Source organism: Coregonus clupeaformis, chromosome 36 (assembly GCF_020615455.1).
Source record: "Coregonus clupeaformis isolate EN_2021a chromosome 36, ASM2061545v1, whole genome shotgun sequence".
In the NCBI taxonomy this organism is placed as follows: Eukaryota; Metazoa; Chordata; class Actinopteri; order Salmoniformes; family Salmonidae; genus Coregonus; species Coregonus clupeaformis.
In genome coordinates this window covers 21,939,849-21,952,761 of record NC_059227.1, presented here as the reverse complement: position 1 = coordinate 21,952,761, position 12,913 = coordinate 21,939,849, and positions in this window count along the sequence as shown.

The following is a 12,913-nucleotide window of genomic DNA, read 5'->3' as shown; positions in this document are numbered from 1 at the left end:
GAACATGACTTTAAATAGAACCATGAGGAAACCTGCAGAAAAGGTTATGCTGAAGTATTGAAATTCCTACAGCAATGTTTCTTAAAGTTCTCTGAACTATTTGAAAACATTCTCAAGGTCAAACCAGTTGGAGAACGTTCCTAGAACATTACCAAAAATGATATTAAATGTAACCCTGTTTGAACTTTTATTAAACATTCTGTTAAAGTAATGAAATACCACGAAAATAATGTTATTAAGTTCCTTAAATGTGCTGAGAATGTTCCAAAGCCAAGCAACTATCATGCACCATTCCCAAAATGTTGTGGGAAGGTTGTATGCTAAATAACCATAGGAAAAACATGCTCTCGCCAAGCTCTAAAAAAACATATGCACCATTCCCAGAAAATTGTGGGAAGGTTGTATGAAAAATAACTATAGGACAACCACTCTCACCAAGCTCTAAGAAACATATGTTTTTTAACGTTTTACAAACGTTCCTTGGAGGGGGGTGGGGTGTGGCTGAAATTACCCCTGTGTTTGGACACACCATTCAGGCTATTTTGAGTCATTGATTTCGGTGTGGATTTGTCAAGCTTGGACAGAACCCATGTAAACCCAAACGACCTCTGGGTTGCAGCAATTCATTATATTTCATTACTATATAAGTTCTCTTTCAATTATTCGTTTCGATCTCACGTTGGGATGTGGCCAACTCCCGTATCGCAAAACATGCTCTCCTGAAGCCAAGGTAGTCACAACATCAGCAACCCTCAGAGGTCCAAAAACTAAGGGAGTATGCACCGACAAGGCACATACAATCTAATTTTCATTAGATATGTCCCAAAAACAGTGCCCAAGAGGTAAACTCCTCTCTAGGAGAGGCCCCTCAGAAGGCAATCACCTTGCCATTATAAATCAATATAATAGCCCCAATGATCCTGCAGGATATCATCGTAGAGATAAGAGGGTGGTAGCCCAATAAGCGAAGAGCTTGGCACCCTTGCCTCAGCTCTACTACAACCAAAGTACATGCACACTGCACATACTGGACAACGACACCCTTCTGGGGAAGGCGACAGGCAAAAAGCCAAAGGCTCCTAGGTGTGACAATGGGAAAAAAGTAGACCCGGGCCAAAGATGGAGATAGGTACATTAACCTGAAAATACTACATCTCCACGCTTTTCAACGTTTTTTTGTAGCTGCTGTGAAAAGACCTTAAGGACAATAGACATGTCCAAGGACGAGCTGAAGGCTTAGAGACTGAGCGTAAACGACGTGCTCCCCTTAGAGACGACACAACAGTTATGGATAAACTACATCACTGCCAGGGCCTTCGCAGGCCGATAAAGTGGCTGAAGGACCTTAAAGTGAAGGTTGCATTATATTTACACAAATCTTACAACGCAGATTGATGATATTTCATCTAAAAAACGGTCTTTATGCAAAAGCTTATTAGAAAAATAATAATTATACACTTTTGTTTCCGCAATTTGAACTAGAGTACATTTATTAAAAAAAGTATACCAATAATACACTGCGGCTTTGACGTCAAGAGAAGAACAGCCTTTTGGTGGCGGCAGTGCACCGTTAATCGGTAGGCATGTTTGGTTTGTTTCAGGGGAACCCTTGGCACTTCAGTCTCACTTTGTCCCAAAGGATTATGATGGCTACCAACAATAGAAGAGTGGATTCACCATGAACCAGTCAATGTAGGCTCCAAGTCCATTGACACCACGACGGCAGGTGGCTTCGGTGACGGAGGCGAATCGGGTAAGTAGGTACAGTTATGTTGCTAGAAGATTATACAAATTAAGATAGCCAGCTACCTAAGTGCATCGGGCCATGCAAAACGAACTAGCCCACTTGGATCTAGCATGGTGTTTGGGGATGGAAGCAAGCAGAAATAAATAGTCAAATACCAATCGGATTAATGTCATTGTTTATTTCAAGATATGTCTTTATTTTTGCTTATCTGCCTGATCTTTATTGGCCGATATCTTGCAGGATATCATGGTAGCCAATGTTTGTGTTAGCCATAATACCTGGATTTACTGTTACTTCTGCTGCTAGTAACGTTAGCACTCTGGTTAGCATGTGCTACCATCGGCCAACAACAAAGTTTTAGCAAGTTTGTTTATAGACGTTCAATGTCTACTATGATGGTAAAGATTTCTTGATTTTGTGTAACAGTACGAGAAATACAGATGTGCTGAACTGCTAATAAGTGATGTGATTCAAGGCTGTTAGTGGTTAGCTTGTAGGGGTAAACCTACAGGGTATAAAAGGGGCTATGCTAAAAGCCTGCGCGCTGTATATGTGATAAAAAATGTTTTAACTGATACAGAATAAAGAAATCACAGGATATGGTCAGATAAGTTGGCTTCATTCAGAGTGCAAAAATACATATTTTTAAACAAAGAGGACTCTGTATGATGTGGGTCTTTACCGTCTTAAATGTTATGTGGATAGTGGCTACACTCCTGTACTGTGTTCACTCATGTCAAAACCCATCCAGGGATTCGAAGCTCACCTGATGCCTTGTCGCAATAAAAAATCAAATGTGTTTGCATGGTTAATGCCTGAGGAAAATAATTTCCATGTGTCCTATATGTGCTTCGAGTTCAATAAATGTACCCACAATAAGCTAGCAGTGTTTTTAAATGTCTTAATGAAACATTCAGTTACAGTTTAAATACGTTTTTCAAAAACCTCCAAATAACCTATAATTTTCATTCTCAGAGCATTAATAAAACCTCCCAGGAAAACTTGCAAGGAACCAGAGGAAAATGTTCTCAGAACCTCCCTGCAACCTAAAAAGTAACTTTCCCAGAACAGGCTCAATTTTCACTTCTGTTCTCAGAACGTTAAAAAAATAATTAGGTTTTACCGGTCAAGAAACGTATGGCTTCGTTCCCACAACCAATGTGAAACCAAAAACATACATTCCCACAACTTCCAAGGAACCAAATGTGCTGGCTGGGTAGTCACCTTGTCTGTCTTTCATTTATATGAACTTGACAATGACATAGTCAACCATTCTCCATGGAGAGGAAGGCATCTGTCTGGCCATGGTTTTACTTCGGTGGTCAGAGCCGAGGGAGGCTGGGATGGGTAGCCTAAGAGAAAATGGCATATAGGCAACTATAATATTACTTCTCACATTTGGTGCCTGTTGGATAGAACAGAATGTTACTCTGCTAAACACAGAAGTGCAAAATTGAGGGATGAACCAATTTCACTAGCATACATTACACACTGACACCCATCTCTCAACTTTGAAAGCAAGCTAGCTAAGTATAACATATGTTTTGTCCTTACAACTTTACCTGGACTGTAGTTTGCACGTTTTGATATTACTTTTGCACCATTTTGTATCACATTGGCCAGCAAGCACATTCCCTTTGACTTCTAGCTATGTTTATTACTGTAGAGAGCTAGTTAGTGACACATAGGCCTACTCTTTCTGCTGTACTGTAGTGCCACGATGCATTATAACATGTCTCCAGAAGCTGTGTTGACATTTCACCTTTCCACTTTTGAAATTCACTACATCACTAGTTATCCAGCAAATGTTAGCTAGGTAACTATTAGCCCCTGACAAGTAGGCAAACATCAGTAGCTATGTTAGCCTGGCCAGGCTGGTTACTTCACACATTGGCTATCATGGCTATTTGGCTAAGTGAACGTCAGTAGCTCATCACAATGCTTGCTAGAATAGCATTTTAGTTTTTTTACCATTTCATTGTCAGCACAACAAGACCGGTCGAAGTGCATTGCAGACAGCAGTAAGCCAGTATCAACAGGTTGTAAACAGGAAGTAATGAGTCCACATGTGAAACATTGTAGGTGGTTTCAAATGAACTAAACCCAGCCCTGAAAAGAACAGTATGTGGACGTCATTTTATCCGGGAAACTCACGGCATTGACACAGAAATATCTGAAGTTCCCACGTCAAGCCCAAATGTATCATACTTTCACTAAAATGATAACTTATTCCCTTAAATTGTTTTTACTCACGGGCATTTGTAGGTCTCACCTCATTTGCCACTCTACCATCTGTCTCCAACAGACGCTTTTGATAGGTACTTCCGAGAGTAGGCGATCCTTAACGAATCTCCACGAGGTAACAAAATTAATAATTGAAATAACAGCCTGTTACATAACTAAGAAGAAACGGTTTGCAGGCTTCTTTCTCTCTCTCTCTCTCTCTCCCTCATGCACACACATGCTTACTGAAGCTGGTTTTCCAGGTGTGAATATTGTCCATGGGGATCCAACAATAACAAAACCACTAAAGACCAGACCTGGCTGTTAACAAGTGTGTCCTTTCTCCTCAGATCTCTGTGGACCTTCTCCTGTACTTACAGTTCTCAAAGGCCATGATAAATGAAACAACCCTCTTGGGCTAAGCAGCAAGAAGAGGCAGCTAGCCAGTCACCTAAGCCCAGCAGCAATCAAGCAGAAGCCCAACACCACCCTCAATACAATTCCCACTGTTCTCCCTGGTCCTTGGCTCGCCATACTAGGTTCCATACCCAGACAGGGAGCTCCATCTCTGGGCACTCAGTGCCAGGTGCGTGGCCCAAGCGGGTGCCCTGTCTTCAGCTCCACCCGACCACCCCTCTCTATGCCAGGAACACTGGAACTGCAGAGCTGGAAAGTCTTACCCTCCTCTTGTTGACAATCCAGTTTTAAAGGTGTTCCACTCAATCAGAGCTTATGGCAGCTTGTAGAGGACATGGTGAATGGGCACTCCATCTTTGGGACAAAGCTCAGGTCAGTAATGTGCTGACAAAGACAACACCATGGAAAGTATATGAGGTGTGTGTGTGTGATATATATATATATACATGCATACATGCGTGTGCCAAGCTTGTAGCGTCATGCCAAAGGTTCTTCAACAAATTACTGAGTAAAGGGTCTCAATACTTATGTAAATGTGATCTGTTTAAAAAAAATAAAATGTGCAAACATTTCTAAAAACCAGTTTTTGCTTTGTCATTATAGGGTATGGTGTGTAGATTGATGAGAAAAAAACAACAATGTAATACATTTTAGAATAAGGTTGTAATGTAACAACATTTTGAAAAAGTCAAGGTCTGAATACTTTCCGAATGCACTGTACTTTTGTGTGTGTGTGTGAGTACACACATCGTCCTACAGACGGTGAGTCACGTGGCTATATAAAGCAGGCAGATGGGTATTGAGGCATTCAGTTACTGTTCGATTGAACATTAGAATGGGCAAAATGAGTGACCTAAGAGACTTTGAGCGTGGTATGATCGTCGGTGCCAGGCGCTCCGGATCCAGTATCTCAGAAACGGCCATCCTCCTGGGCTTTTCACACATGACAGTTTACCGAGAATGGTGCAACAAACAAAAAACATCCAGTCAGGGCAGTCCTGTGGGCGAAAACAGCTCGTTGATGAGAGAAGTCGAAGGAGGAATTACATTTATATTTTAGTCATTTAGCAGACGCTATTATCCAGAGCGACTTACAGTTAGTGAGTGCATACATTTTTCATACTGGCCCCCCGTGGGAAACGAACCCACAACCCTGGCGTTGCAAGCGCCATGCTCTACCAACTGAGCTACAGGAGGCTTCTGCAAGAGACAAGAAATGGCAAGAATCGTGCAAGCTAACACACAAACACTGAATGTACAAAACATTAGGAACACCTTCCTAATATTGAGTTGCACACCCTTTTGCCCTCAGAACAGCTTCAATTCGGCGGGGCATTGACTCTACAAAGTGTCTCATTCCACAGGGATGCTGGCCCATGTTGACTCCAATGCTTCCCACAGTTGTCAAGTTGGCTGGATGTCCTTTGGGTGGTGGGCCATTCTTGATACACACAGGAAACTGTTGAGTGTGAAAAACCCAGCAGCTTTGCAGTTCTTGACACACTCAAACCGGTGCACCTAGCAACTACTACCATTCCCCGTTCAAAGGATTCACCTGGTTAGAGCCTTTGTTCCTAATGTTTTGTACAATCTGTGTGTGTGTGGTAAACTACAAGCACAAGTAAGGAAAATCCTCATCACAGATCATTGGTAACATCTTGATAATAAAACAAATGAATTATAAATTAAAAGTAGGCAGACACCCATACAAAAATTCATAAAAACAAGGGTTTGCTGACAATTCACAAAAACAAAGAGGTTGCTGTCCAGAGTCCCTAAATCCAACCCAACCCCAAAGAGAGAGACACTGTAAATTACACTGGTATTTCATTTCAGCAAGACTATTACCAATACCACAGGAAATTATTTTAGGGGTTGGTATGTTATTTTCCCTCTCTCAACCACCCCCAATACAACCTATCCAACCCATCTTCTTGACTCTCAACCCCACCCGTTCCATCATTAGAATGTGAAAAGAATAATTGTTATGTAAAGAACACGACTGTCTACCGAATCCAAACCATAAATTGGAAACACTCTAGTACACAGCATGGGTTGGGCACGCACTACTTCGCTCATGTCTTGACAATGAAAATAACATTGTGAACCGAAGCCACGTGAGAATCACTGCACGCTGCCATGCATCCGCTTATAGCACACACCAAAAGTGGATGGATAAAGTGAAGCCTCAACAACTCCAAGACCAACAGGCTTTTCAATTCTCTTATTTTCACTGCTAGCCTAGTGGATGTCGGAAGCACTAAGCAGAGGAAAACAGATCCATCCTAATTATGATCCAATGAGAGTGAATGTTAAGATATATCACACAATCCTTCCATTACAGGGTTTACTTTGGATGAGGACGATCTAAAACAGTTACAGTACACAATTATATGAACACTTATTGGATGGTCGACTTCCATTATAATTCAGAAAAGATGCAGAGTAGAGTGATACAGGTGCAATCGAGAATAGTTAGTGGAGTGGATATGGATTTTACAACTAATAATATATATGACAGATTGTACTGTGCAGAGGAGAGCGTGTGTGTGTGTGTTTTTTGTTAGGATGAGCATGGTGGTGCCCATGGTGAGACCGTCTATCTTTTATCTCTTGGATAAGCTCACATCCAGGTCAGATGTTCTCTCCACAAAGGCCTTTAAGTTTTAACTCCGACTCACTGAAAGAGAAAGAGAGAGCTAGCAAACTGAGACAGATGTGGGGAGGGATAGAGGTTAATGGCTGAGATACTGCAAATCCCTTCTCTCCATATAGAAGTTGTAGAAACCTGTGTCTTGACTGAGTCCCGCTCTTCTTTACGAGTTGTGGTAGAAATAAACTATTTTTGGTGCACCCCGAATTTAACTGGGGGAAAAACTAGGCCACACCAAAACATGTCTGCCATCATTTTATACTGGAGAGAGACTACTGTGAAATGTTTTTTTTAAAGGATTGGATGGAAAAAACACCACACAAATCACATCCAGCTCAACGGGTCCAAGCCTGCGCTTTCCCTGAAAGAAGTGATGAGGATTGTATAGCGACAGAGAACATGTCAGAGTCTACTCTAAGTGCCTAAAATAAGTGTCCCATTGGACCTGTCAACCGTTCTCTTGTAGACAAGTTGACATGCATGTCCTATATATGACACTCACACTCAGTGGTTGATATACAGTTGAAGTTGGAAGTTCACATACACCTTAGCCAAATACATTTAAATTCAGTTTTTCACAATTCCTGACATTTAATCCTAGTAAAAATTCCCTGTTTTAGGTCAGTTAGAATCACAACTTTATTTTAAGAATGTGAAATGCCAGAATAATAGTAGGGAGAATTATTTATTTCAGCTTCAGTAATTTTTCCAACAATTGTTGACAGACAGATTATTTCACTTAAAATTCACTGTATCACAATTCCAGTGGGTCAGAAGTTTACATACACTAAGTTGACTGTGCCTTTAAACAGTTTGGAAAATTACAGAAAATGATGTCATGGCTTTAGAAGCTTCTGATAGGCTAATTGACATCATTTGAGTCAATTGGAGGTGTACCTGTGGATGTATCTCAAGGCCTACCTTCAAACTCAGTGCCTCTTTGCTTGACATCATGGGAAAATCAAAAGAAATCAGTCAAAAAATTGTAGACCTCCACAAGTCTGGTTCATCCTTGGGAGCAATTTCCAAACGCCTGAGGGTACCACGTTCATCTGTACAAACAATAATAATAATATGCCATTTAGCAGACGCTTTTATCCAAAGCGACTTACAGTCATGCGTGCATACATTTTTACGTATGGGTGGTCCCGGGGATCGAACCCACTACCCTGGCGTTACAAGCGCCATGCTCTACCAATTGAGCTACAGAGGACCACAATAGTACGCAAGTATAAACACCATGGGACCACGCAGCCGTCATACCGCTCAGGAAGGAGACGCGTTCTGTCTCCTAGAGATGAACAGACTTTGGTGCGAAAAGTGCAAATCAATCCCAGAACAACAGTAAAGGACCTTGTGAAGATGCTGGAGGAAAAAGGTACAAAAGTATCTATAGCCACAGTAAAACGAGTCCAATATCGTCATAACCTGAAAGGCCGCTAAGCAAGGAAGAAGCCACTGCTCCAAAACCGCATTAAAATGCCAGACTACGGTTTGCAACTGCACATGGGGACAAAGATCATACTTTTTGGAGAAATGTCCTCGTCTGATTAAACAAAAATAGAACTGTTTGGCCATAATGACCATCGTTATGTTTGGAGGAAAAAGGTGGTAGCTTGCAAGCCGAAGAACACCATCCCAACCGTGAAGCACGGGGGTGGCAGCATCATGCTGTGGGGGGTGCTTTGCTGCAGGAGGGACTGGTGCACTTCACAAAATAGATGGCATCACGATGAAGGAAAATTGTGGATATATTGAAGCAACATCTCAAGACATCAGTCAGGAAGTTAAAGCTTGGTCGCAAAAGGGTCTTCCAAATGGACAATGACCCCAAGCATACTTCCAAAGTTGTGGCAAAATGGCTTAAGGACAACAAAGTCAAGGTATTGGAGTGGCCAAAAGCCCTGACCTCAATCCTATAGAAAATGTGTGGCAGAACTGAAAAAGCATGTGCGAGCGAGGCCTAAAAACCTGACTCAGTTACACCAGCTCTGTCAGGAGGAATGGGCCAAAATTCACCCAACTTATTGTGGGAAGCTTGTGGAAGGCTACCCGAAACGTTTGACCCAAGTTAAACAATTTAAAGGCAATGCTACCAAATACTAATTGAGTGTATGTAAACTTCTGACCCACTGGGAATGTGATGAAATAAATAAAAGCTGAAATAAATCATTCTCTCTACTATTATTCTGACATTTCACATTCTTAAAATAAAGTGGTGATCCTAACTGACCTAAGACAGGGCATTCTTACTAGGATTAAATGTCAGGAATTGTGAAAAACTGAGTTTAAACGTATTTGGCTAAGGTGTATGTAAACTTCCGACTTCAACTGTAGATACTTCTGTACCTGTTTCCTCCAGCATCTTCACAAGGTCCTTTGCTGTTGTTCTGGGAATTATTTGCACTTTTCGCACCAAAGTACGTTAATCTCTAGGATACAGAACCCGTCTCCTTCCTGAGCGGTATGACTGCTGCGTGGTCCCATGGTGTTTATACTTGTGTACTGTTGTTTGTACAGATGAACATGGTACCGTCAGGCGTTTGGAAATTGGATGAACCAGACTTTTTCTGAGGTCTTGGCTGATTTCTTTTGATTTTCCCATGATGTCAAGCAAAAAAGCACTGAGTTTGAAGGTAGGCCTTGAAATACATCCACAGGTACACCTCCAATTGACTCAAATTATGTCAATTAGCCTATCAGAAGCTTCTAAAGCCATGACATCATTTTCTGGAATTTTCCAAACTGTTTAAAGGCAGTCAACTTAGTGTATATAAACTTCTGACCCACTGGAATTGTGATAGTGAATTATAAGTGAAATAATCTGTCTGTAAACAATTGTTGGAAAAATGACTTGTGTCATGCACAAAGTAGATGTCCTAACCGACTTGCCAAAACTATAGTTTGTTAACAAGACATTTTTGGAGTGGTTGAAAAACAAGTTTTAATGACTCCAACCTAAGTGTATGTAAACTTCCAACTTCAACTGTATGTAAGAAAGAGCACGTGTATGAGCAGATCTGGAACTCTCCAAACTCATCATTGAGAAGGAAGCTACAGAAGCTAAAATATGTTTCACCTCAAGTATAACGTTTTATTAGTCATATGTACAGGATACCCATGGTGTCCAACGAAATGCTTACTTGCAGGTTCCTTCTTGACAATGCAACAACAATAAGAAACTAGATGGTAACTTTACAAGTAAAGTTATTGGGCTTGCTTTAGCTCTTTAAGTATTTTTGTGTTAGTGGAAGAAGTTGAAAGCGTTTTGCTCAAGCTGACGTCATGACAAACAAGTGCCCTCATGCAAAGAAGACGAGAAAGACTGTTTGTCTACACTCTGATTAAAGTGATACGAGAACTGTTTGGTTTTAATCTTGTGTAGAGTAATGATATACGGGCAACTGCTGAGGAAGAATTGAGTTACATAACCACTGTTTGTCTACAGTACATGTACTTATAGCTTCAATGCATTTTTCCGCAAAAGGTGGGTAAACTGCGTTTGCATTTACCCTCCACTATACCACTGCTCTTGATGTGTTCATAAAAGAAACAGGAATTCCGGATCATTTGTTTTGAAATGTCTCTCAGGTTTATGAGAGAATGGCCAGACTGATGTTATTGATACACTAAAAAAGGTACATTTTCAAGAAAGTATATATTTCCATCTGTCTAGTAGGACTATTTCTCATCAATTTATCACCTAATGCTGCCCACACATGTTGTTTGAAAATGGACTTTCATATCATCAAGAGCGGTCAGTAGTTGTGTGGTCAGTAATTGTGTGGTTGTGGTCAGTAGTTGTGGTCAGTTGTGTGGTTGCGGTCAGTAGTTGTGGACAGTAGTTGTGTGGTTGTGGTCAGTAGTTGTGGTCAGTTGTGTGGTTGTGGTCAGTAGTTGTGGTCCAGTAGTTGTGTGGTCAGTAGTTGTGTGGTTGTGGTTAGGGCTGTGGCGGTCACGAAATTTCATCAGCCGGTGATTGTCAAGCAAATAACTGGTCGGTCTCACGGTAATTGACCATTAATGAACACATTTAGCATCTCCTGGCTTCCACACATAGCCTACAAGCCACTGACGCAGACCTTTGGAACATCTACATGTTATTGATCCATCTGTCTAGTAGGACTATTTCTCATCCATTTTTCACCTAATGCTGCCCGCACATGTTGTTTGAAACTTTACTTTCATATCATCGAGAGTGGTCAATAGTTTTGGTCAGTAGTTGTGTGGTTGTGTTCAGTAATTGTGTGGTTGTGGTCAGGTTGTGGTCAGTAGTTGTGTGGTTGTGGTCCAGTAATTGTGTGGTTGTGGTCCAGTAGTTGTGTGGCTGTGGTCAGTAGTTGTGTGGTTGTGGTCCAGTAATTGTGTGGATGTGGTCCAGCAGTTGTGTGGTTGTGGTCCAGTAATTGTGTGGTTGTGGTCCAGTAGTTGTGTGGTTGTGGTCCAGTAGTTGTGTGGTTGTGGTCCAGTAGTTGTGTGGTTGTGGTCCAGTAGTTGTGGTCCAGTAGTTGTGTGGTTGTGGTCAGTAGTTGTGTGGTTGTGGTCAGTAGTTGTGTGGTTGTGGTCCAGTAGTAGTGTGGTTGTGGTCAGTAGGTTAGGTCAGTAGTTGTGTGTTCAGTAATTGTGTGGTTGTGGTCAGGTTGTGGTCACTAGTTGTGTGGTTGTGGTCAGTAGTTGTGGTCACTAGTTGTGTGGTTGTGGTCAGTAGTTGTGTGGTGACTAGTTGTGTGGTTCAGTAGTTGTGTGGTCACTAGTTGTGTGGTTGTGGTTAGGGCTGTGGCGGTCTCACAGTAATTTACCGTTAATTAACAAACACATTTAGCATCTCCTGGCTTCCACTCATAGCCTACAAGCCACTGATGCAGAACTTTGGAACATCTACATTTAAAAAAGTCTAATAAATCCATGTAATATAGCCTACACCTAAACAATAAATCCATTATTTATTTTAGACAGGTCTAAAGAAGCATGATATGAAGAAAATAATAGCATACTCTGAGTTGTCCTTATGTTACAGTGAGGGAAAAAAGTATTTGATCCCCTGCTGATTTTGTACGTTTGCCCACTGACAAAGAAATGATTAGTCTATAATTTTAATGGTAGGTTTATTTGAACAGTGAGAGAGAGAATAACAACAACAAAAATCCAGAAAGACGCATGTCAAAAATGTTATAAATTGATTTGCATTTTAATGAGGGAAATAAGTATTTGACCCCCTCTCAATCAGAAAGATTTCTGGCTCCCAGGTGTCTTTTATTTTATACAGGTAACGAGCTGAGATTAGGAGCACACTCTTAAAGGGAGCGCTCCTAATCTCAGCTTGTTACCTGTATAAAGACACCTGTCCACAGAAGCAATCAATCAATCAGATTCCAAACTCTCCACCATGGCCAAGACCAAAGAGCTCTCCAAAGATGTCAGGGACAAGATTGTAGACCTACACAAGGCTGGAATGGGCTACAAGACCATCACCAAGCAGCTTGGTGAGAAGGTGACAACAGTTGGTGCGATTATTTGCAAATGGAAGAAACACAAAATAACTGTCAATCTCCCTCGGCCTGGGGCTCCATGCAAGATCTCACCTCGTGGAGTTGCAATGATCATGAGAACGGTGAGGAATCAGCCCAGAACTACACGGGAGGATCTTGTCAATGATCTCAAGGCAGCTGGGACCATAGTCACCAAGAACACAATTGGTAACACACTACGCCGTGAAGGACTGAAATCCTGCAGCGCCCGCAAGGTCCCCCTGCTCAAGAAAGCACATAAACAGATTCAGAGGAGAACTGGGTGAAAGTGTTGTGGTCAGATGAGACCAAACTGGAGCTCTTTGGCATCAACTCAACTCGCCGTGTTTGGAGGAGGAGGAATGC